This window comes from Myotis lucifugus, unplaced genomic scaffold (genome assembly GCF_000147115.1).
Source record: "Myotis lucifugus unplaced genomic scaffold, Myoluc2.0 scaffold_99, whole genome shotgun sequence".
NCBI lineage: Eukaryota > Metazoa > Chordata > Mammalia > Chiroptera > Vespertilionidae > Myotis > Myotis lucifugus.
This window is the reverse complement of record NW_005871147.1, coordinates 2,395,779-2,422,494: the sequence shown is the minus strand read 5'-3', so window position 1 is coordinate 2,422,494 and position 26,716 is coordinate 2,395,779. Positions and strand designations below refer to the sequence as shown.

At 39.2% G+C, this 26,716-nt stretch overlaps 1 pseudogene; it reads right to left on the bottom strand.

Moving 5' to 3' along the window:
• Nucleotides 1-14,182: 14,182 nt before the first annotated feature.
• LOC102418572 lies at nucleotides 14,183-15,181 on the bottom strand (annotated as a pseudogene).
• Between the last annotated feature and the right edge of the window lie 11,535 nt (nucleotides 15,182-26,716).

Here is a 26,716-nt window from a genome sequence, read left to right as displayed (position 1 = left end):
ACACACGAGACATAGGTCACTGGGTATAATTTATGGCCACTCCCTTGGACCAGGTGTCCAATTAGTTATGGTCATGGTCATATGGCCTACTGACAAGTCAGTAAGGTCAATGGGTAGGGATTTTACTAGAAAGGGGTGTGAGTGGGCCGGTAATAATTGGTATCTCTAATCAAGCCCATTTAAATGTAATTTGAACTCTTGCCAATAACAAAAATCAAACACATTGTAGACATGGACAACCCATTCCCCAAACACCCTCTCTAATGATCTCAAGTTGGCAAAAGAGTTCACCTTCTGGTACTTGTAGGCTTGCCTGCTGCCTCTACCTCATCGTGCACCTTCTTCAAGCTTCCAGTCCTGCCTGCACCTGCCCTAAACACTGCAGTGAGCCAGACCACTCCACTCACTTGGGAGTCTATTAATTTTTTCTCTCCTTAACCACACTAAAGACTTTGCTTAGTAAAGCATTTTGAAGATTTAGAAAGTGACTGCTCAGTCTGCTTAGGATTTATATCCCAAGCAGATGTGCCAAGAAGTCATAGGAATCAAACTGCTGTTCTGTGAGCAGAATAATATATGAACATGCCTTTTAGTAGTTTCGATTACACAGCTGTACAAATTGCAACAGAGTCTTCATAGCTAAAATTGCTTTTATCAAAAACACATCACTTCCTCGGGGCAGATAGAGGTTTAAGCATAGCAGACACCATGAGGGGCATTAATCCTTGTACAATATTTCTCATTACTTGAGAGAAAATATTCCAGGAAATTGAGATATTGTAGTACTTAACTTACCTTGAGGAAACCTCTGCCCTTTATCATAATAACTGAACTAAGTAATATGATGAAAATAAGGAGCTCTAAATAATGGCACCATCATCTTAAACTTTTAGCCTCTGTGAGCCTCAGTTTCTTCAACTGTTAAATTGAATATTAGTATTCATCTTACAGTGTTGTTGTAAGGAGCCAAGAGAGCTTTATGAAGAGCTTAGCAAAATGCTAATCATAGTAAGTGTTCAATAAATATTAGTAGCTATAATTTCATTAAATTTTGTTTGTCACCTTACTATTTGTCAAGGTGTGTTTTAGCAGTTTCTCATTTTATCCATCCAACTTATAGGTAGAGATGATGATAAATATATCCTGATTTTATAGTATAACCAACAGAAACAGAGGTTAAATAACCTATCTGGGATAAGTGACTTTTCCAAGGTAACACAGACAATAATTCACATCTCTGACTTCCATTTGAGTGTTCTTTCTGCACAGAACTTAAGTCCTGTGACTGGGACTTTAATGAAAGGAGAAACTTAATATTACACTAAAGGAAGAATCCTCCACAACTTCCATCCAAGAATTGTTACTCAGCTAGAGATGCGGTGTGGATATCCATTTTTTGGCAGCATGGAAAGCTATATACCCTGTAGGGCCTATTACAGAGGTGGGCAACCTTTTTGTGAGTGCGTGCCAAAACCAGCAAAATCTCTGACTCAAAATTCTCCTGCGTGCCAACCCTAATTTTTTGAGAACACGTTACGCCCACTTGATATCTCTTAAGGTGTACGTATGTGAAGAACCTTGAAGAAATAATAAAATTCATTCGAGTGACAAAAACACAGTAAATGATGATGAAAAATACATTTATTTTTTAATGTATACATGTACACTGATAGTCCGACAGAAAACTTTATGACTCCGTTTGATATTATCAGTGGGACTTTTGCTGCTGCATCACTGATGACAGAGATTTTACATCAGGTTTATATTTCATGACCTTCAGAGATATGCACGAGCTACTACTTTCATCCGTCAAGCTACTCCTATTATGAGACTTAACAAAATTTATCACTGAGAACAAAGATTCACAAGCATATGTGGATGAAACCAAAACATTGGTTGGATCTAGGAAGGCAGGGAGAGTTAAGGCAGAGGCATAGAAATTGCTCTTCCCCTCTCTCGTCAATCCATGTCTATGGTCTTTAAGATAAGTTGTTATGTAAAATTATTTATTTATCTAAGATGCACCTATATTGAATTTATCTGAAAAATGAAAAAGTCGATATTAAGAAAAAAATTGTAAATGGAAGATTATAAGAGAGGGTTTCGCGTGCCAGCAAAAGTTACTGGAGTGCCATGTTTGGCACGCGTGCCAGGGGTTGCCCACCCCTGGCCTATTAGCTATGAGATAATTAAATCCTGATGAAAACTAACATGCATTTTAAAGTTTTGCTGCGGTTTCATGAAAGGAATCAAAAAGAAAAAAAAGTGAGCTCAAATAAGAGCAGGGAGCAAACACAAAAGCCAGAGCTGGCATGGTCATCTGCCAGCACCAGTCCCGGACAAGCCTGGAGGCACATTACAAGGTGTGGGAATTACACCTGAGATTTCTGCTTTGAGCACCGTTCTGAAAAAAAAAAAAAGCTGCAGAGACCCTGATGATTTAGTTGCAACTCAGAGCTCCCCCTCAGAATCAAATGCAAATACTCCCTGAAGGAAAGCAACTCCCAGTTTGCATCCTTGGGATTTCCATAAATTAAGTTCAATGAAATATCAGCTCACAATTTTAAAAAAGGCACCAACACATAAGCCACCATGAGTTAGGACCAACAGAAACAGCAAATAATACATTTATAAGGACTAAAGAACTGGAATTGGGTTACTAAATAACCTATTATGAACCCTATAACGAAATAATATATGGAAAAAACAAATTAAAAAACATGAGACTATTAAAATAACCATAAATATTAGTAAAAGAAGCAAAGAGAACTTTTTGGACCAATAGATATTCTAGATTTTGAAATTAACAACTCAATGAATGTGTTAAAGACGAAATAAACCCAGCCTAAGACAGGACTCGTGTCCTGGAAGTAGTATCTGAAGAAATTACCCAGAATGCATGCAGTACAGAGTGTGCAGGAAGTGGAAAATATGAAAGAGGGGTAAAAAGACACAGAGGGCAGAACAAGGATTAACATATGCCTAATCAGAATAAGAGAAAAGGAGAAAGACAACATTGAAAAAGATAATGACCAAGAATTTTCTTGAACTGATTAAAGATAAGTCCACCAGTCAGGAAAGCACAGCATATGTCAACCATGATAAACAGAGAAATCCACACCTGGGCATATTGTGATGAAACAGCATAACACTAAAAGTGAAGGCCTTAAAAATCCCAGAGGGGGGGAAAAAGGGGGCACCCAAAAGAACAAATAATAAGCTACTAGAGATTTTTTTAAGTATAACAATAATTTATTAATGTTCACAACAACCCAATGTAGTAGTTACTGTTATAATTTCTGTTTTAATGTAAGAAAACTCTGGCTGAGAGGGAAAGCCCAAGGTCCTACAGATATACAGCAATAAGGATATAGCTCAAAAACACAAGAATGAGTGGAGAAAGTAGGTCATAACATTCTGCTTCAGCCATATGCAAAACAACATATGAATCTTAGAACATAACCTTAGGATAAAGCTTAGAAACATAACACAGTTTAAAAAAAAAAGCGCCCTTGCTGGTTTGGCTCAGTGGATAGAGTGTCAGCCTATGGACTAACGGGTCCTGGGTTCGATTCCAGTCAAGGGCACATGCCCAGGTTGTGGGCTCAATCCCCAGTAGTGGGAGTGCAGGAGGCAGCCGGTCAATGATTCTCTCTCCTCATTGATGTTTCTATCTCTCTCTCCCTCTCCCTTCCTCTCTGAAATCAACACAAATATATTAAAAAATAAATTAAATAAAGTGCCATGGAGAACTATGCGAAGTTTGTTAAAAAAAACAAACAAAATTAAAAAAACAGGTAGCGAAAAACCATATACAAAAGATCATTTGTATAAAGTGAACCAAAAGCCAAAACCAGTTTGGCTCAGTGGATAGAGCGTCAGCCTGCGGACTGAAAGGTCCCAGGTTCAATTCCGGTCAAGGGCATGTACCTGGGTTGCGGGCACATCCCCAGTAGGAGATGTGCAGGAGGCAACTGATCGATGTTTCTCTGTCATCGATGTTTCTAACTCTCTATCTCTCTCCCTTCCTCTTTGTAAAAAATCAATAAAATATATTGAAAAAAAAATAAAGTGAACCAAAAAAACCTAATATTTTGCTTAGAAATACATACATATATGATTAAATTATTTGTAAAAGCAAGAGAGTAATTGCTATGGGCTGAATGTCTGTGCCTCTCTGAATTCGTATGTTGAAACGTATTGTCCAATGTGATGGTACTAGAGAGTAGAACCCTTGATTAGGTCATGAGGGCAGAGCCCTATTGAATGGGATTAGTATCTTCATAAAATAAGCCTGACAGAGCTTCCTCAACCCTACCATTATATGAGGTTTCTGTGAAGAGACAGCTACAACTGGGAAGCAAGTTCTCACCAGACACGGAAGCTGACCATGCGGGCACTCTGAATTTAGACTTCCAGACTCTATTATTGTGAGAAAAAAAATTTTGTTGTTAATAAGCCATCCAGTTTGTGGTATTTTGTTACAGCAGCCGGAACAAATTAAAACAGGAAGATACACAAAACTCAGGGTAGTGGTTCCCTCTTCAGAGGTGGAGCAGCAGAATGGGCCAGGGAGAAGCCCATGCTGCAAAGACAAAGGTAATGTTCTATTTCTTGGATTAGGTGATAGGTACCTGGTACCCATTTTGCCATTATATTTACAGATGTCATTTCTACTCCTCTGTATGCATTAAAAGTTATATAATAAATATAAAATCTGCCTGCCCAGCATGGCTCAGTGGTTGAGTATCCACCTATGAACCAGGAGGTCATGGTTCAATTCCCAGTCAGGGCACAGGCCTGGGTTATAGGCTCGATCCCTAGTGTGGAGCATGCAGAAGGCAATCAATCAATGATCCTCTCTCATCATTGATGTTTCTCTCTCTCTCTTCCTCTCCCTCCCTCTCTGAAATCAATAAAAATATATTTAAAAAATAAAATCAACTGCCAAAGGGCTCATATTTAACTGGATTTTTACAATCTATATATATAAAACCCTAATATGCAAATAGACTGAACGGCAGAACAACTGAACTGAACAACTAGTTGCTATGACATGCGCTGACCACCAGGGGGTGCGTGCAGAACATGCTGGGCATCCACAGTGGGATGGTGGAGCAGGTGCGCCAGACCAAGGTAGAGTGCTGGTCACTGTCATTGGGGCGAGCCTCTGGTGGTTACTGAAAATTTTTTGCTCCTGTGTGCCATGATCCCACTGGGTGCTCGCCCCTGCTGTCATCAGCGGGTGTGAGCAGCAGCTGCCAGCCCTGATCGCTCCTCAGGGCTTCTCCACCTCCCCCTGCTCCTGAGGGGAAATCAGAGCAGCAGCCACCGCTCACACCAGCTGACAGCGCTGGCCCCGCTTACACCCACTACTGGCACCGGCCCCAATGGCTCCACACAGTCAGCGGGTGTGTGTCAGCGGGTGTGAGCAGGGCCGGCGCCATCAGCATGTGGGAGCAGCGGTGGCGGGAGCGGGGTTGCTGGCAGACAGGGGACCAGGGCCATTGTGGGAGGGGCCAGGTGGGGGCATGGAGGATGGGCCGAGACCCGCCCCTGTGCCCACCACAGCCTCGCGCCCACAGTTCTTTTCAAGGTACACATATTCGTGCACTGGGCCCCTAGTATATATTTAAAAGCCACCGGTTAATCCTTATGACTGATGGGTGAGGGAGATAATCAGCCTCTAGAGTTTAACTGCCAATTTTTTGTAGTGAATCTCAAAAAGGCTTCCTACATTAATTAGTGAAAGATAATAATGGAAGTCATTCGTGTCTTGGGATTTTAAATTCCTGGTCATGTATGTTCTTCCAAATGAAACAGTTTATTCACACAGTTCTAATAAGAGGTGTGCTATTCGCATCATTTATATGGGTATCTTTAACCTTCTATTCCAGATAGTAAAGAAAATTTCTACATAGAAAAAATGTTTATAGGATAACCATATTAGAAAACAGCTAATTTCATTTTGTGTTTGATATCAGATAATTAAGTTGGTAACAAGTGAAAAAAAATGGATTTCTTTTTTGGGGGGTAGTAGGAATATAAAGTAAATTTGCTCTCTCATATGAAAAATGTTATAAACCAATTAGCTCAGTTTTTAATATATATATATATTTTTATTGATTTTTTACAGAGAGGAAGGGAGAGGGATAGAGAATTAGAAACATTGATGAGAGAGATCAATCAGCTGCCTCCTGCACGCCCCCAGTGGGGATGTGCCCGCAACCAAGGTACATGTCCTTGACCGGAATCGAACCTGGGACCCTTCAGTCCGCAGGCTGAGGCTCTATCCACTGAGCCAAACCGGTTGGGCTAGCTCAGTTTTAAAGTAAATAAATACATCTGCGTTTCTATATAGCAAGGGATATTTACTCAATAAACTATAGATATATTTGTACCACACTAAATTTACATATTAGTCAAGTTCTAATTGCTTTTTTTAGCGAACTTTATGCAAATATATTTAGTTGTACTTAAGCATTTTTCAAAACGTTTGGAAAGTGCCTAATCCAAAATCACTAACAATTAGAAAAAACAAACAAACAAAAACAAAATCGCTAACAATTAGAAAGCAAAATCAATATTGTTTGATATTTTCATGCTACAGCTTAAGAGCCAGAACACTTTGAAAAGATATTGTCTTATTTTCAATCCTTATAATAAATTCAAAATCACTAGACCAATTTAAAATGATTTCTCCTGTTCTCTATATTTCTTGCATACCTTAATAGTTTGTAATTATCATTAAAACATCTTTGAATTGGATGTTTTGAGTTTTAGCTTGTTTTGTGTGGCGGTGTGTGTTTAATGTGATAATATACTATCTTCCACTAATCAAAGTCCATAAACTTGATCTTCCCTTAAGAATTGCACCAAAAAAAAACCTCAGCATCTCATGCTCTTTTAGTATGGTAGTGTTTACTAGACATAATGCATGCAATTTTCCCTTCATGAAAAATAAAGATTAATTTGTTTTCATGGGGTAAACCAGCTTAGTGATTTATTAGGTTCGATGCATTATGAAATGGAAGACATGATTTAAAAGATTTCTGTATAATTTTTCATTCTTTTGATTAGTTATATAATCTGAAATTAATACTATAATTTCCTGGAAAAGGAAAAAGGATTTTCCCATAGGTAATTAAGATAAGCTATCAAAAACGCATCCTTACTGAGTCTGTATTTACTAATATGCCAGGTCTCATACTCTCCTACAGTTTTTTTAAAAAAATGTATTTTTATTGATTTTAAAGAGGAAGGGAGAGGGAGAGAGAGATAGAAACATCAATTATGACAGAGAATCATTGATCGGCTGCCCTCTGCATGTCCCACACTGGGGATCAAACCCACAACTGAGCCCGCAATCTGGGCGTATGCCCTGACTGGGAATTGAACCGTGACCTCCTGGTTCATAGGTTAACACTCAACCACTGAGCCACTCTGGCTGGGCAGTTTTTTTACTTTTTAAAAGTTATATTCATCGCCCTAGCCGGTTTGGCTCGGTGGATAGAGCGTCAGCCTGTGGACTCAAGGGTTGCGGGTTCGATTCCGGTCCCTTGGTTGCGGGCACATACCCAGTGGGGAGTGTGCAGGAGGCAGCTGATTGATGTTTCTCTCTCATCGATGTTTCTAACTCTCTATCCCTCTCCCATTCTCTCTGTAAAAAATCAATAAAATATATATTTTTTAAAAAGTTATATTCATTAGTTTAAATGTTTGTGAAAGTAGAGTAGACTTTGCAAGGCGTTTGTCTAGAAGCCTTTGTGATTTCCCTAATTTTAAACAAACAAAACAATAAAAGCTTTATTACACAAAACTTGGTCTATAGAGAGAAAAATCAAGTTGCAAAGAGAGAAGCAGAATTCAAGAGAACCAGATCATACAATTCTCCTGTATTCTATGCTATTTTCTTCCTGAAACCCGGCTGCCTCCCAGCCTGAGATAATAACCCTTTACCTATACAGTAAATTCCCTCTTTAGCTTCAAGCTACTTCAAGTTGGTTTCTGTTATCTTCATCAAGAGTCCTAATAAATATATTTATGCTGAACTATCTGGTAATATATATAATTCATTCCATTGCATGGACCCACTGACTTTCAGCTAATCTTTTTGATATCTTACTGATGTCATGGAGTTAAGAATCCTTTTGTTAAAAAAGGAACCTGAACCAATTGGGTTCAATCTGAGTTGCAAACAAGATTTCAGGGCTCAACGAGCATACCAAATAGAAGCATCCTTTACAGAAGGCTGCCCATTCTTATTTGGGTGATCCACAGATTACAATGTACAACTAGATTTCAGTGATAAATGAAAAGAGTAAAAGGACTTCAATATACCAGTTCTCTGCAATATAGGTGGTATCTCTTTCTTTGAAGCCTAATACTAAAACCAGATGCTTAGCTTTATGATTTCCTTCTCTCAAACAAGATAAGAAGAAAAACATACATAAGTCAGTTAGCATTATAAGGATTATTAGCTTTGCTGAAAACATAATGTCTTTGGGGCTTTGAATAAAAGTCCTAATTTAAACCATTCCTAGAATTAATAAATATTCAAAAAGAGTACTACACAAACTTTGCCTGCCTCAGGCTAACAAGTATTTATGACCCTATCATATGCATTCTTTTTTGGAATTTTTCTTTCATCTAAGAAGTGATTCTTTCACCTGGATACCTTTTAGAAATCAAATTTAGGTACAAAGCAGTGACAGCTTAGATCTTGCCCTATATATAATAAATCAACTCATACAACTTTTTTCCATTAAGAACAGCTCACTAATAGCCAAGTGGGCATGCTTTAAATTAACCTGGTATACAAGAGTCCAGTCAGGTTGTAAGTCTTTGGATTATAGTCTCACTATCTAATTATATCTTTTGTAAGAGTCCCTTAAAGGGTGTAAACTTTGTAATTAACATTGTAGCAACATCAGGATTGAAATTACATATAGTGTCTCAAAATACTCTGTAAGCCCTAGGTGGTTTGGCTCAGTGGATAGAGCATCGGATTGTGGACTGAAGGGTCCAGGGTTCGATTCCCGGTCAGGGCACATGCCTGGGTTGTAGGCTCAGCCTCTGGTGTGGGGCGTGCAGGAGGGAGCCGATCAGTGATTCTCTCTCATCATTGATGTTTCTATCTCTCTCTCCCCGTCTCTGAATCAATAAAAAAATATATATATATTTAAATATATTTTATTGATTTTTTACAGAGAGGAAGGGAGAGGGATAGAGAGTCAGAAACATCAATGAGAGAGAAACATTGATCAGCTGCCTCCTGCACGCCCCCCACTGGGGATGTGCCCGCAACCAAGGTACATGCCCTTGACCGGAATCGAACCTGGGACCCTTCAGTCAGCAGGCCGACGCTCTATCCACTGAGCCAAACTGGTCAGGGCAATAAAAATATATTTTAAAAAAATACTCTGTAAACTCCTAGGAGTTGTTTAGTAGAATGTGGAATTGGATTAATAACAGCAGTGGGAGAGTTGGGACAGAAGAGAAGAAATGAAATAATATGGAAACATTGTGGCACCAGACTTGGCAATGGGCAGAGGCCAAGGGTAAGGAATAACATGGAAAGGACATGACAGCAAGTATGAACCAAAATTTTGTTCATTCTGAAATACAGTTATACCTAGGATATGGAAACTGGCAAATTGCCTGAGCCCCACTGTGTTGGGGGCTATGTGGACTTCAGGATTAAATTAGATCAACTCCATGAATCAGAATGGCATCGAGGGGAGACAGAGGAGGAGGCATTGCTATTAATTAAACAGCAATGATTCAGCACATTGTGGCAAAGTGAGTATGTATGCATCTCAACCAAATTCACGTGTGCAGGGAATGAATGTAAGTTTATTTTCCTATAATACTTAGTTTCTATTATAAGCTTCCATTCCATTGGGTGGATCAATCAGGATGGAGTAAGAAAACAGAAACCACTGTAGGTGTTTCAGGCAGGAGGGGATTTAATATAGGGAATAAGATGCTTATATAACTCTTTGGAAAAGGCTAGGGAAGCAAAGGCCAGGGAAAACCACCAATAATCTGAGGAAATAAGAAGTTGCAGAAAATTTAAAAGCTATCTCAGCTGCCTGCATGGCCAAGGCAGAGGGACTTCAAGGGGACAGCCAGAAGCCACTGCAATACTTCATCTTGCTGTCTGCTGAGTCCCATGTTCCCTCGATGTTGGAGAAACAATAATGGCTTCTGCTTCTCTTCTACCTTCCAAATCTCACTTGAATGCCTCTCATTGACTGAATCTAACTAAGGCTATTAACAGGGGAGTTTGCCAGGAGTAGTTGCTAGGCTTCCTGCTCCTGCAATATCGGGAAGAGCTTACAAGAATAGGGAAGGTTTTGAATACCAACAGACAATATCTGGCACATGGTGGAAATTTAAACTCAGCTAACTCAGAGGTCCCCTACTCTATCTCCAGGATTTGGGGTAGTGGGTAGAAGCAGCTTTTATGAGACCTAAAGTTTATACAATTGGGAGGGAAATTCATTACAAAAAGAATACAAAATAAATAAATTAGGTGCAACCTTGAATTTTTATTCAGAATGGGACATCACAACTAATTATTCATCTTAAAAAGTTTACAAGTACACAAATATAACAAATTCCAGAAAAATAACTTGGTATCGTTATTAATTAACTATCCAAGGTGTTGTTATAGCTTCCATTCAATATTGGTAATGTCATGTAAATCTTTAGAATTGTCAAATCCAAAAAAGCTTCTATCAAGTTTCTTTCATACAATAACTATTTTGGTTTTCAAGTTCAGAATTTGATGTTTACATTCTTAGCTCTACTGATATAGACTGCCCTGGATGCTCACTCTAACGATTTCCACCTGTTCAAAATGACAGGCAAGACGGTCTTAAAGAACAACTTGCTCCCAGTTTCACCAGCCTTAGGGAGGGTTCTTCTTGGAACTGAGCCCAACATTAATAACATAGTGAAAAGGGGAGACAACAGTAGCATCTGCTTTATAATCATGGTGCATTAGCCTTTTTATGTAAGTAGTTTTTCTTGTGGGAAGCAAGAGCTAACTTGTTCTAGATATAAATCCATATAATAAGCCAGGTTCTAGTATAACATTTACCCATTTGCTGATTTCAAAATACTAATCTTGAAAGAAGAAAAACATACCTGTGAGGACTTAATACTATCCGTCTGAATTTTCTTAGCCAATTCCTAAAACACACACACACACACACACACACACACACACGGCTTTTTTTTTCCAGAGAGGGAGGGAGAGGGATAGAAACATCAATGATGAGAGAGAATCATTGATCAGCTGCCTCCTGCATGCCACCTACTGGGGATGGAGCCTGCCATCTGGGCATGTGCCGTGACCAGGAATTGAACCATGATCTCCTGGTTCATAGGTCAACGCTCAACCACTGAACCACTCTAGCCAGGCAACACACAACTTTTTTGAGAAATTTTCCGGCATGATTTGCTGTAATTAGAGGGGAGGTGTAGCTGCTACAATCTAGCAGTGAGATTCCTGGGCTTAAGAGAGGTTTGCTGATTGGTTCCTTGGCCTACAGCAAGAAATTGAATCTGGATAGATCACTTTGTATAGTAAATGAACTTCTCTTGAACTCTCATCTTTCACTTTCTTATGCACGACACCTTTCTTTGAACTCCCATTTCTCAGTTTCTTATACATGACAGCTAAATTTCCATTTTCCTCCCTTCCTAGGACGAAAATTTTCATTAGACAATGTGATATACAGTAAGCAATTATAATGAAAATCAACATAACTATAGCAGATACTACTAGTAGCTTACCCCAAATATGTTCTCTCCTTCTTCCTTACTAACAGAACTCCTATATTATTGGGAGCATTATTGTATTGAGCTAAAAGATTAGCTTCTCTTAAAAACCAGATGGCCTCATGACTAAATTCTGGACAAATAGATAAAAGCAGAAATGATGTGAGGGACTTGGGGACAGACTCCTTAGAAGTGAACTTAATCAGCCTGCAGGTCTTAAAGTCCTTTTGGCTTTCCTTCTTTTTCCTGTCTGGAATGTGCAGGTGACGGATACTTTCAACAGCCATCTAGGACCATTACTAGCTATGCCCTAGAAAGGTTGACCTATAAAGTAGAAGGAAACTGGATATATGATAACTATGGAGCTGCCAAATCAGCCCTGGGTATCTCTTTCTAAACTTCTTTTGTATCAAAGAGAAATAAAAGGCCTTACTGAAGCCATTTGTTATTTTGAATTTTCATTTATGTACAGCTGGATCTAATCATAACTGACCAAATAAACAAGCCTGGTAACACAGGTATCCTAAATGAACAACTTAGGAGTTAAATATCTTTCTTCTTCTCTAATACATTATTAAATGACGGCTAGCCAACTTATTTTAATTTATAAATAATATTCTTTACCTTGAGGGTGTAGTGACAGTGAAACGCATGAGGAGAGCTCTGGGATCCTGGTAAAGTTTGTTTCTTGATCAGGTGTATTGCTTGTGAGTTGGACTTGATATATGCATACATCTCTGTCTAAATTTTATACATCAATACAAAGTTTTAAAATATATCCACTGTAAATTTGTCTTTCTTTGTGGAATTACTAACCAGTTTAGTTAGGATTCGATATTTTAAACGGTTAAGTCCTCAGAGAAGTGTGAAGATGAAATGAAATAATAAGTGTGAATTATTCACTTTTAACCTACTGAGTCATGCATCCTATGAAAATTTTTGGAGAACCTACTATGTACACGGCAGGATCAGCTATCACTATTGTAATTGTTTGCCTATTTGTGTTCCTCCCATAGACAGGGACTAACTCTGTTTTGTTCATGTTGTAAACACAGTTGTTTAACATGGTGCCAGTCAAATAGTGGCTCTTAATGGAATACTGAGTGAATATATTATATGTTAAATAAGCTCTCATGGATCACTAGGCGAATGCATTTCAGTTTCAAACAACTGACTTACAAGTGATCTTTTGGAATTCATTTGTAAATTAAGGGCAATTGAAGGCTCTTCAGCATCAATATTAAATCAATAATCACAAGTAAAATTTCAGGCACTTCTCCTAACACCCCAGAAATTATGTAGTCCAAAACATAAAAGGGTGAAAATCATAATGCAATTATCACAAGAATCCATCAAAAACCTTTAACTACACTAGTTAAAAAGAGTGGAACAGATTGACTTCTTGATATAATAATGAAAATGCAAACACTATGACTTACCACATACCATATCAAAACAGAACATTCCATTGCATGGCAAGAAAGAAAAGATGTCTGTGTTTTAAGCAATCAAAGAACAAATTGAAATTGCAAGCAACTGGAAAAAAGGCAGTCCATAAAAATTCCCTGTTAAAATACAGAAAATGTATGACTATAAATTTTCTATTTTAGAATATACATGGTGGCTTTAAAAAACTGTCTAGATTTCAAAAGGAGAGAAACATCAGCTTGACATCGGAGGAGACCTATTTTGGGGGTGCATACCCACTCCAAAATCCTCTCTGTGAAAGCTGCCTCCTTGACAAAAGAGCAAGCCTACACAGCCGTTTTTGTCAAGTAACCCTCCAGCCACAGCTTATTGGACAACTGGAGAACTCTTAACCGAAGATGAACCAGTCAGAATCTTTCTCCTGAAAACCTGAGTTAGTAGGCACCGAGTCTGTAGGTAATGATGAGCTCCAGAACTAGAAGGTGAACTAGAGTCAGCACCAAGGCTACCCAAAGTTTCACAAAAGCCAAAATTATGAGAAGCAGAAGCTGTAAGCAAAGAAGACTGAAAAAAAAGAAAGATGGAATATTTATGCAAAAAAGTGCAGAAGCAAGATATCATGGGTAGAATGCAGAATAGGGGAATGAGCTCTGTTCCTGGATTTTCAGTTCCCATGAAATCTGTTTCTTGCTTTTTTTCCCCTCTTGCTCAATGATCTCTAATTTTTTTTTAATTGATTTTAGAGAGGAAGGGAGAGGGAGAGAGAGAGATAGAAACCTCAATAATGAGAGAGAATGATTGATTGGCTGCTTCCTGAATGCCCCACACTGAGGATCGAGCCTGCAACCCAAGCATGTGCCCTTGACCATAATCGAACCTGGGTCCCTTTGGTCCCCAGGCCAACGCTCTATCTACTGAGCCAAACCAGCCAGGGTGATCTCTGAATTTTTTATTGGCCTCCTGCCCCTCAAGGGGTCCCCTGGTTTTGCTGCCTTAACATCTCAGAACTTTGATGTCATTGACTTCAGACACCACTTTGCTGTCCACAATCCTCCGGGTGGCAGTATTTTGGATGGATTGCATGGAGTCGCCATTGTCCAGGGTGTCACTAAAATCAAAGTCCTCCCCTTCTTCCAGCAGGGCCTCATACTATTGTTGGGTGCTGCCTCTCTGCCCGGGTCTGGGCCAGCTCTGACTCTAGGTGCTGCAAGATCCCGTGGAGCTATTCCATCTTCATGGCACAGCACGTCTCCACCTTGCACAGGCTGCTCTCCAAACTGGCCTTTAGATTTCTCATCAAGTCAAGGTCGATCCCTTAGGATTGAACCATACGTCTCAGCTCCATGAGTGTCATCACAGCAGCTCCCATCTCAGTGGTCTGTGAGGTGACCACTGTGGGACCAGTTTGCTGGGACCAGTACTTGTCCAGCTCCTTTCAGTTCCTCTGAGCCAGCTCATCATATGGGCCTGGATACCCTGAGGTGCTGAGATTTGAGGCATCCAACTCTGTGGTCAACCCAGAGTTGGCAATCTGGCTTTGTAGACCATTTACTTCCTCCTCCTGGTTCTTCTTCATGAAGAGCAGCTGCTCCTTGAGAGCCTCGATCTCTGTCTCCAGCTGCAGTTGAGTGATACTGGCGTCATCAGCAACTTTTCAGAGCCTATTGTCACTCTCCACAAACTGGTTCATGGCCAGCTCCCTCTCATATTTGTCTCTGAAGTCATCAGCAGCGAGACAGGCTGAACGATGTGGGCATTGTCCACAGAACTGCCCACATCTTCTCCAGGTGTTCCCAGATATTGCTCTCCAATCTCCAATTGTTAGCCTCCAGGCTCCTCACCCTAGCCAGGCAGGAGGCCAGGCAGTCACTCAGGCATTGCATAGTCTCCTTCTCGCTCTTCTCAACAATAGTATGATGCAATAGTATGATGCCTGTTATGCCCACCAGACCCCTGTCCATTCCTGTGGCTAGGCCCCCGGATTCCCACTCGTATGATGCCTGTTATGCCCACCAGACCCTGTCCATTCCTGTGGCTAGGCCCCCGGATTCCCACTCGCTCTGCACGCTGGTGGAGTGGGACATGGAGATCCGGGAGCCCAAACCCCCAGCACTTGTATTTGATGCTGGCTGCTTTGCTGGCAGGCCAGCCCGGTTGCTGCGAGACTGCAGGAGCCCAGGGTCTGGTAGTTGGTGGAAAAGCTGGTGTGGGTGCTGAAGCTCATATTGTTCAGGGAGGAAGGCAAGAGGCCAAGAGTCAGGTTTCAGCTGCCCTTGTTTTTTTGTTGTTTTTTTATAATTAAAGTAATCTACTAATACCCCTGTCCCTGTCCAGTGTCCCCAATCCTACTTTTTTCTTGAACAAATATTTCTTCAGCACCTATCATTTGTCAGACACTTTTCTTTGCACCAAGAATATAGTAATAAATAAGAGAAAACAAAATCATGAAGTTATTGGTGTTAAGTGGTATAATTATAATGAACATATGAACAGATCATTATAACATGGGGTTATAACAGAGTAAATGCAATACCTTCTGTGACTTAGGGTGAACCTCACCCAACATTTTATTTGAAATAGTTTGAGTGCAGTTTTGTATATTGCAACCAAAAGAACCCCTGCTTGAACATCTGATTTAAATATAATTATACTGTTTCCCCTTGTCTCCCACCCTCCAGGAGTGGATAAGAATGCCAACACCCTACCAAGGTTAGAATGTAGGTTCCACCACTCATTAGCATACAGCCTAGCACATATTACAGAACCTCTATGTGCATCAGCCTTTTCTTTTACTTCATGGGGTTGCTGTGAAGACTAAATGGGTAATTCATATGAAAAGCTTTAGAAGTATACCTGACATTTGATAAGTGCTCAACAATTGTTAGTTGCCATTATTGTTGTTGCTGTGCCTGTTATGTTAATCTTGTATTTGTTGTAATCTGAAGAAGTGTCAGCTGGAAAAGACTAGGTGGCAGTACTTGTTTGTATATGATTGACGATTAAGGTCTGATACTCAGCTTTGCTAAACTAAAATGTGTTAGTATACACAGAGATTAGCTCATACAGTCAGGAAGTTCTGGTGAAGGTACTGGCTCTACTGACTCAACTCTACTATCAGAGAATCAAGTTGACCACTCTCTTCCATGAACATATTCTCTTTAGAAACAGAGTAAAAGACTTTTTTCTTAGTAATTACCTCAAGTATGCCTGCTCTCTGAGGGTACTCACAGGCCACCTTGATTAGGTTTGGGGTGTGCCCAAATCTTCTTCAGTCTTACTTTAACAGCAGATGTCTTAGATCTGTCTTTGCTGCTGATGGATGATCTCATTCATCAAAAGAACTTTTGAGCCTGGCTGGTTTGGCTCACTGGATAGAGCGTCGGCCTGGGGACTGCAGGGTCCCAGGTTCTATTCCGGTCAAGGGCATGTACCTTGGTTGCGCGCACACCCCCAGTAGGGGATGTGCAGGAGGCAGCTGATCCATGCTTCTCTCTCATCGATATTTCTTTTTTTTTTTTAAATATATTTTATTGATTTTTTACAGAGAGGAAGGGAGAGGGATAGAGAGTTAGAAACATCGATGAAAGAGGAACATCGATCAGCTGCCTCCTGCACATCTCCTCCTGGGGATGTGCCCGCAACCCAGGTACATGCCCTTGACCGGAGTTGAACCCGGGACCTTTCAGTCCGCAGGCCGACGCTCTATCCACTGAGCCAAACCGGTTTCGGCTCATCGATATTTCTAACTCTCTATCCCTCTCCCTCCCTCTCTATAAAAAATCAATAAAATATATTTTTTTTTAAAAAAAAAAAAAGAACTTTTGAGACTTTTCTAATTTTATTTCTTTATTAACTTTAGCTTAATGGGTGTGTTGCAGTCATCCCCAATATGAAAGATCATGTCAACCATTTAAGCATAACTTTATCCTATTCTAAATTACCATGTGCTATTGGTCACAATAAAATGAACTAATATTCCTCAAGATATGTTGATTCTAAAATTAGAACTTTAGAATGGTGCGAGTTCTAAATACATTTCCTCCTATCTTCTTGGAATCCTTGCTATTTAGATATCTCCAGAGAGGCAACTGCTTAAAGATTTGACTTGTCTATATGAGAAAGAGCGTGGCACTTAAGTATGCTTTAATAGCTATAACTCTAAGAACAGATGTTTGTGTGTTTCGTGGGCATCATAAATATTAAGAACGATGTTATATGGATCGGAAAGCACTTCCCATTAATTGTTAATGCTCACTATGTGGATAAGAGAGGCAGATTCCTTGGGGAGAAATCAAGATACATTTTTATATTACTGTATTTCAATTTCAGGGCTGAGGCTGGGGAGCATTGGTTTCTGATTCCTTGAATATCAGATGAAAATTCAAATTAATATAATGCTTGAGTATCCCTTGATCCTTATAGCTCCGTAGTGAGATATATAATGCGTAACTATAACAGGAGATATGGTGAAAGAGGACAGCAGAGGTGAATTCAAAGGTCAGTTCCACCTCTTCCTAGCTCAGTGATCATGGACTTTTTTAGCCTTTATGAATGTAGTTATTAACCTATAAAATAGAGGCTAATAATACCTACCAGATAGGGCTGTTATTCAATAAGAAATATGTGTAAAGATTCTGAGTCAGTACCTGGATTACAGTTTTTTCTGCTTTGTATCAAATTAGAGATGGTGAGTGCTTGGTGTGGACTATGCACAAAAAGCAGCCAATGTGTGACAAAATTCTTTGAATTTCTGGCAACTTAAGATTGTTCAGGGGTGCCGAAACCGGTTTGGCTCAGTGGATAGAGTGTCGGCCTGCGGACTGAAAGGTCCCAGGTTCGATTCCGGTCAAGGGCATGTACCTGGGTTGCGGGCACATCCCCAGTGGGGGATGTGCAGGAGGCGGCTGATCGATGTTTCTCTCTCATCGATGTTTCTAACTCTCTATCTCTCTCCCTTCCTCTCTGTAAAAAATCAATAAAAAAAATATTAAAAAAAAAGATTGCCAAAGCCGGTTTGGCTCAGTGGATGGAGCATCGGCCTGTGGACTGGAGGGTCCCGGGTTCGATTCCGGTCAAGGGCATGTGCCTGGGTTGCGGGCGCGTCCCCAGTGGGGGGTGTGCGGGAGGCGGCTGATCGATGTTTCTCTCTCATCGATGTTTCTGGCTCTCTGTCTCTCTCCCTTCCTCTCTGCGGAAAATCAATAAAAATATATTTAAAAAAAAAAAAAAAAGATTGTTCAGGGGTTCTGACCTTCATATAGAAAGCTTTTCCCAGTGAGATTTCATATTCATCATTAATATCCCACATACCAGCCTAGTGCCGGTTGATCTTTCCTAGCTGCCCACGACATTTATTCATTCATTTTTTATTTTTTATGAGGAAGGGAAAGGGAGAGAAAGATAGAAACATCAATGATGAGAGAGAATCATTGATTGGCTGCCTCCTGCACGCCCCCTACTGGGGATTGAGCCTAAGGGCACGTGCCCTTGACTGGAATCGAACCCGGGACCCTTTAGTCCGAAGCCCAAGGCTCTATCCACTGAGCTAAACTGGCTAGGGCTCATTCGTGTTTTTATTTTTATTTTTAGTATTTTTATTGATTTTTAGAGAGAGAGGAACGGAGAGGGAGAGAGAGAGAGAAACGTCAATGTAAGAGGGTAATATCAACCGGCTACCTCCGGCTGCCTCCTACATGTCCCCTACCAGAGATTGAGCCTGCAAGCCTGCATGTGCCCTGACCAAGAATGGAACCAACAGCCCTCACCGGTTTGGCTCAGTGAATAGAGTGTCGGCCTGTGGACTGAAGGGTCCCAGGTTCGATTCTGGTCAAGGGCATGTACCTTGGTTGCAGGCACATCCCCAGTAGGGAGTGTGCAGGAGGCAGCTGATCGATGTTTCTCTCTCATTGATGTTTCTAGCTCTCTATCCCTCTCCCTTCCTCTCTGTAAAAAAAAAAAAAATCAATAAAATATATTTAAAAATAAAGAATGGAACCAACAACCTTTTGGTGCAGGGGATGATACCCAACAAACTGAACCATACTGGTCAGGGCTATTCATTCATTTTTCGAGGGCCCACTTGGAATCATGAAGACAATATGGTCTCTTACCTACTACCAACCACATAGTTTAGTAGAGGACAAACACGCAAAAACAATTACAATATTATCTCTAATAGAGGGCTATGGAAGGCCAGCAAGAGCACAGTTCTGTTTATCTGAGGGACACAGCTGTATTAAGGAATGAGAAATCCAGGTACCTGTCCCAGACACCAATACATATGGAATGCGACCAAAACCAGAAATGTGCTAGTTAACTAAGATTTCTGTACAAAACCTCTTTTTAAAAAAAAAAAAGAAAGAAAAGAACAGAGGCTCTCTTTTTTCAATTAATTTCAGAGAGTAGGGGAGAGGGAGAGATAGAAACTTTAATGATGAGAGAGAATCATTGATCAACTGCCTCCTGAATGCCCCCTACTGGGGACTGAGCCCTCAATCCTGGCAGGTGCCCTTGACTGGAATTGAACTCAGGACCCTTCAGTCTGCAGGCCGATGCTCTATCCACTGAGCCAAACCAGCTAGGGCTATACAAAACTTACCTTCCTGGTGAATATAATTTGTTTTTGCTTCTACCAAAGAAGACAATGCTTTCACATGGACGTTTAAAGAACAAAAACTTCCTCTCCAGAGTTGACCTATGTCAGTTGATTAGTTTTGCCATGAGCAGCTGCAGATGAAATCAACTAAAATTCTGAAATCAAATCATGCATAGAGCCAAGCTGTTTTTTCTGGAATGAATTTCAAACTGTTGAACAAAGCCTAAATTTTAAACTCTTTGGTATGTCTCCCAAGTAGTCTGATTCAGTAAATTGCAAAAGAAAATAGAAATGAGAACAAGAATTAGAAAAAATGAGATTTCTTCTTTCCAGAACCTTGACTCTACTTCAGCTAGTGGGAGTGGGTGAACCCTCTTTTTAATATAATAATAAAAATATTAGTTTCTCCCTAACCCCACCTAAAATGTTGAATAAATATTTTAAGTGTACTGTTTTGAGGAAGCATCAAATTATTAGTCTGTCTGGGATACTTTCATGTCTCAATCTTTCCCTGGAAGCAGAATGGGATGGGAAAGACACCAGAGAGGAGGAGACTTGTAGCTACCTCTAGGGATGAGGTTTGTCTGGGAGGAGAAAAAGGAGAAAAAGAAATGCCTCCTCTTCTCCAGATTCATCATACCAAGGTCTATGGTTTTACCATTATAAAAAATTGGGAAAAATAGTAGAAATCACTGTTTCCTGTTCATGACATGTTATGAACACAAATAATATCCAGGTGATCTAAAACTGCACTGTTACTTTGAATTTATGTAATTGATGAGGATTAATACTTTGTGCATGAGGGTACTCAATAAATATGTGTTAATGAATGTTTAATTGCTCATGGTGATGTTCTCCAGGAATGAAGAGCAGAAAGATGTCATGATAATCTGCACGTCACATTTCTTGAATCAAGCAAAGATATTTGGAAAAATATAAAATATCTACATGGATTTTTTAAGATAATATGTGCATTGTACCTTTTCTCAAATTTAACATTTACTTTCTTTTAAAATATTTTTATTGATTTTTAGAAAGAAAGGGAGAGAGAGAGAAACATCAATGTGAGAACAAAACATTGATTGGCTGCCTCCTCACCCCCCACCCCCAGCAGGAATCCAGCCCCCATCCTGGGCATGTGCTCTGATTGGGAATCGAACCAGCAATCTTTCAGTGTACAGACGACGCTCAACCGAGCCACACCAGCCAAGGCTTACTTTCCTTTTTTGAGCATTTTGGATTATAACTACATGATAAAAATGTAAAATTTTGAAATACTGGTTTTCATGTTTTATATAGCCATTTTTTTATTTTTCTTAAAATGAAGATACACCTGTCCTTTGAAATAAACTATCCACAGCAGGTAATATACTCCTTATTGATTCTACAATTTACTGTTCAGTTGGTCTTTGTATTAGATAGATCAATGTAATAAACACCAGGATTTTAAAAAAATATATCTTTATTGATTGCAGAGAGGAAAGGGGAGAGAGAGAGAGAGATAGAAACATCAATGATGAGAGAGAATCATTGATTGGCTGCCTCCTGCACGCCCCCCACTGGGGACCGAGCCCGCAACCCGGGCATGTGCCCTTGACCGGAGTGGAACCTGGGACCCTTCAGTCCCCAGGCCGATGCTCTATCCACCAAGCCAAACCAGCGAGGGCAACACCAGGATTTTTTAAAAAGTAGCTTATATAATTTCTTTTTCATACATGCTGTATAGATTCTTTAATGAAGTTTTCTCTTTTTTTTTTTGGTTTAAGACTCTGCTTTTAAAAATACACAGACATGTATGAATTAAAGGCCAAATTCATAATTTATTCTTGCAATAAGCACCTTGCCATAAGCAATACTAATAGAGAAATTTTGATAGTTTCGTCTTAAAGTATTTAAAAGTTCATACAAATTTATGAATGGAAAAACATATGAAAGGGCACCTATCAATATACCAACAGTAATTTTCTCTGGGTGATAGTGAAATTATAGACAATTTTTTACCTTCTTTTTCCCTGCCCATACTTTCTGATTTTTCTCAAGTAAACATATTAAAATGTAAAAATAACTCCTGGAAAAAGAAAACCACTAGATGAGAAATGATCTTTGGGATATTAAACTTGACATCTGGAAGTCTGAGTTTTCACTTAGCACATTTTATCACCACTAATGGATTGGAACTAGAGCTCACCTTGCCATCGGTTAAATAGAAATGAATGAAGGAAATACCTTCTTCACAGTTATTGTCATAGCCGTAAAGAGCATATTTAAAGCACTTCACATAGTGCCTGGCACACTGTATGTGCTTAATAAGCTAGAGCTGTTGTTATTATCAGTATATGCTAAGACTGTAGAAATAAACCCCCTAGGCACCCTTTAAGCCTTATTTAACAATGCTCTCAAGTCAACAGGAGATACACACTTGGATCTTTAGAAAAGCAATCAGAGAATTAAGCTGCTTATTTCTTCTTTGCTTTCAAATTTTCAATTAATAAAATCTTTCAAACATTCAGGACATAAGAGAAACCTACCCTCTTTCTCACTCTTTTTAAAAGTGAAATATTACAGATACAACTAAAGCCCAAACCTCTCAATTCTTTTTTTCTCTCCCCAAAGATAATCATTATCCTGAAGCTGATTTAGGCACACTTTTGTATTTTTCTACTTATATCCATACTATCCATACTCACTTATATTCATAAATAATATATACAAGTGTTTATGTGTGGGGAAACATGAAGCCAAACCAGAAATTCCTCCTTGGGATGCTTTTATTCTCCATTTCTCCATCGTAAATAGTAATTCTACATATGTTTTTAATAAAACTTTGCTTTATCAATATGAAATTACTCCAATTATAAGCCTTTCATTCCATATTAATGCGTGTTTAGCTTTAAACCAAATAAAATTACAGAAAGATAAGCCAAACCTCCCTAAAGGCTCCATGTAGAATACTTTGTAATCCGTAGCCTAATTATGACTTTTAAAACACAGAACTTAGAAAAGTAATTACATCTTAATAAGTTTGTTCATTTATTAAATTGGGTTTACTCTAAAATATTTATGTTCTTATGTAAATGGAACAGATCTAATTAAGCAAGTCAACAAGGAAAAGCAGTTACACACAGAAATAAAATCTTTTTCTTTATTCAAACTTAAAGTGCTAATCATTATTGGAAAAGAATTACCAATTTTCCAAATTGTTAATGCCAATTCTATCCCTTCAAATATTATTTTCAACCTGAATATATAACTTATGGAGAGCTGGTACTGCAAGCTACTAAATGTGATTAGCACATTTAATGAACTTACCCCTAATGCCTTGGCAGGGCCAGACCAAATGATTTCACGGGCCTTATATGGCCTATGGGCCGGACATTCCCCATCCTTGATTCTACTTGAAAGTAACTCATTCATGAATCTTTCTACCTTGGCAACATCTATCGGATTCATGATTTCACACCTGACATTTTTCTTTGGCACTCCAATATGGAGGTAACCAGACAAATGCATACCTGTTTTTCTAAAGACTTTTGAACACACTTTTGTACAAATCAATGCCAATGGCTACATTAAATGTAGATGAAAAAGAGTTCTTTTGGATGCGTTTGGCACCTATAAAATACTCAACTAAATTGTGACTATTACTTTCAGTCAAATAGATGATCAAAGACATCTTTTCTCCTTTTGATCCTGGTTGTTCAGATTCTATTGCCTTACTCATCAGCACAATTCGCTGAGTCTGTAGATAAAATCTGCAGAAACCCTCAGCAATCAACAGGCAACTCCACAGCCTTTTAACTATATTGCTTTACCTTATTTTAGCACCTTATATTTCCCTACCACTTTACACCACGATATTCCTACATTGAAATCATTATGTATACTAAAAGGTGGTGAAGGAAAGCAGTTGTCAAATGGAGCAAGATCTGAGCATTTACACACCTGAACTCTCCAGGGGACAGTTCCATGGCAAAACAATCTAGTCACAAAGGGAGGAGGGTTAAACTGAAATTATGACTATCCAGTGTCTTGATTATTTTGAAGGCCGAAGTGTGTTCATCTGTGTTCTGATACCTGCTTCCTGGTAACACTGAATGGAGCTCATCTCAGCATTTAATTTTTGCTCATACCACTTTCCCAAACAATCATGAGGAGCATAAAGAAAGGAAATATTCAACTTAATAAACACAATGACAGTGTGGGAAATAAATGCTTACTTTAAAAAATAGCTTTTCATTCATTTGGTCAATATAAAATAAATATATCCTCATTATAGAAGATTTTGAAAATGTCAAAAACAAGAAAGAAATTAAAAAATCATGTTTGTAGCCCCAATCCAAAAGATAACTGTTAATAATACATCAGTGCATTTCCTTTGGGCTTTTAGTCATGCACAGTTTAAAAAAAACACATTGCTGTGATCATCCTATATATAGGATATATATATACTTTTGTGTCCTATTTTCACTTCCAATTATAACACAAGCAAAAATGCATACTTTGAAAGCTGATGTGAGTACAGGGTTTAGTAAAAATATGTGTTTCATTTGAACTGGAAGTCGAAATTATATTACTTTGAAATCATAAAACATATTTCTTCATCATTTTATCACTCCCTCTTGCATTATTTAAGCTGAACATTACATTTTTTTCTAGACTTTGGAGTTTTATCTTTTTTGGACAGTAAATATGATTGCTAGCAGTTATTATATTTCATGACAAATTAAAAATGTTCTTTTAGCCCAGCCGGCAAGGCTCAGTGGTTGAGTGTCGACCTATGAACCAAGTCACGGTTCAATTCCCGATCAGGGCATATGCCTGGGTTGCGGGCTTGATCCCCAGTATGGGGCGTGCTGAAGGCAGCTGATCAATGATTCTCTCTCGTCATTGATGTCTCTCTCTCTCTCTTCCTCTCTGAAATCAATGAAAATACATTTTTTAAATGTTGTTTTAAAGCTGTAAGTTTGCTCTAGGTCTGACATTTATATAATGGAATATTTTATTCAATTCATTAACATATTATCAAAGACCTAGCATTACCTTTGAAATAAAATAATTCTACTTCTTATAATAATAGCCTTCTGTGAATCAATGACTTAAAAAACCCAAATTACAAATATTTATTAAACTCTTCAATGTTACATCAGTTTTCCTCCCATTCACCCATACTGCGGTCCTGATATAAGACACCATAAGGAGTAGTAATCAAGAATTAACTTTTTCTTTTTAAAAACTGTCAAAAGCTTGCTACACCAGCATCCAGCGACAGGAGGAGAAATGTCTCCAGTCTACTATACTCCCCTCCAAGCCAAGTTTTAATTTGTTGAGAATGGGGGTGGGGATCCTATAAAAATCTTGGCAAAATACAGAGCTGCTAATTTAATCAATTTTAGTAGTTAAGGCAGTGATTTCAAGTGCTAACGCAATCTGTTGAAAGAACTAATTTCCAAGGTAGAGGAGATTCATTTATTTCTACTTTTCCTTCCCAGTTTTCCAATCTAAGGAAATGTGGGTAGCCATCATGAAACCAGAGAGATCCCACCCCCCGCCCCCCAACATACACACATCAAGATTTAGGAGGCTTAGGCTTTAACTCAAACCCTAAAGTAGCAGAGAAATATACTCTCCCTTTCCCTGGGGAGAGTCTTCGAGACCCAAATGAAGTAGATCTTAACAGATGTGGAATATACACCTGCACGAGAGTGCAGTGAGAACTGAAAATGGCCATTGTAAGTGCCAGGAAAGTGACTTAAAGCACTTAGGAGTTTAGGGCAGGATGAGAGAGTTCCTTCTATGGTGCTCAATAAAGGATTCCTGGAAGAGGAACCTTGGACCTTCGCATTAAAAGGTAGGATTTGAGGAGGTAGAAGTTGTAAGAAGTTTAGGTAAAGTAAGGGTCATGAAAAAGACATTGCAAGAAAACACAGGGCTGTTTGGGGTATGTTTCCATTTGGTGGATTCCAGGGTTCATATGGGAATTGTAGGGAATAAATATAGTTGGGTTCAACTCTGTCTAAACAGAGTTCGAGTCAGGAGTATATTGGGTTGGGACCCGCCAGGAATCTGTTTATATGAGAGACTAAACAGCCTCCCAGGAAAAATTACACAGACTGCCTATTAACCATAGTATGGAGGATTAAGAGAGGGGGGATTTGAAATTTTTATTTGCTTATTTTTAACTAGATTTTGTCAACTTATAAAGGGATATATATATATTCTAACAGTTAATAGAAGGATTCAATAAAAAATGCTTCTCCCGCCCAGCCAGTGTGGCTCAGTGGTTGAGCATCAACCTATGAACCAGGAGGTCGAGGTTTGATTCCCGGTCAGGGCATATGCCCGGGTTGCGGGCTTGATCCCCAGTGTGGGGCGTGCAGGAGGCAGCCAGTCAATGATTCTCTCATCATTGATGTTTCTTTTTTTTTTAATTTTTTTTTTTTTGCTAAAAGTATTACAAAGGGTATTACATATGTGTCCTTTTTTTCCCCCCGCCCTTGACAATCCCCTGCCCTCCCTTACCCCCCAGTGTCTTATGTCCATTAGTTATGCTTATATGGATGCATACAAGTCCTTCGGTTGATCTCTTACTCCCCTCCCTCCTGCCCCCCAACCCTCCCTGGCCTTCCCACTGCAGTTTGACAATCAGTTCGAGGCAGCTCTGCCTCTGTATCTATTATTGTTTCAAAAGTTTGTAATGGTCTTTATTATCCATGAATGAGTGAGATCATGGTGGGATTTTTCCTTCATTGACTGGGCTTGTTTCACTTAGCATAATGCTCTCCAGTTCCATCCATGCTGTTGGCAAATGGGTAAGAGTTCCTTTCTTTTTTTACAGCAGCATAATATTCCATCGTGTAGGTGTATCACAGTTTTCTAATCCATTCATCTACTGATGGGCACTTA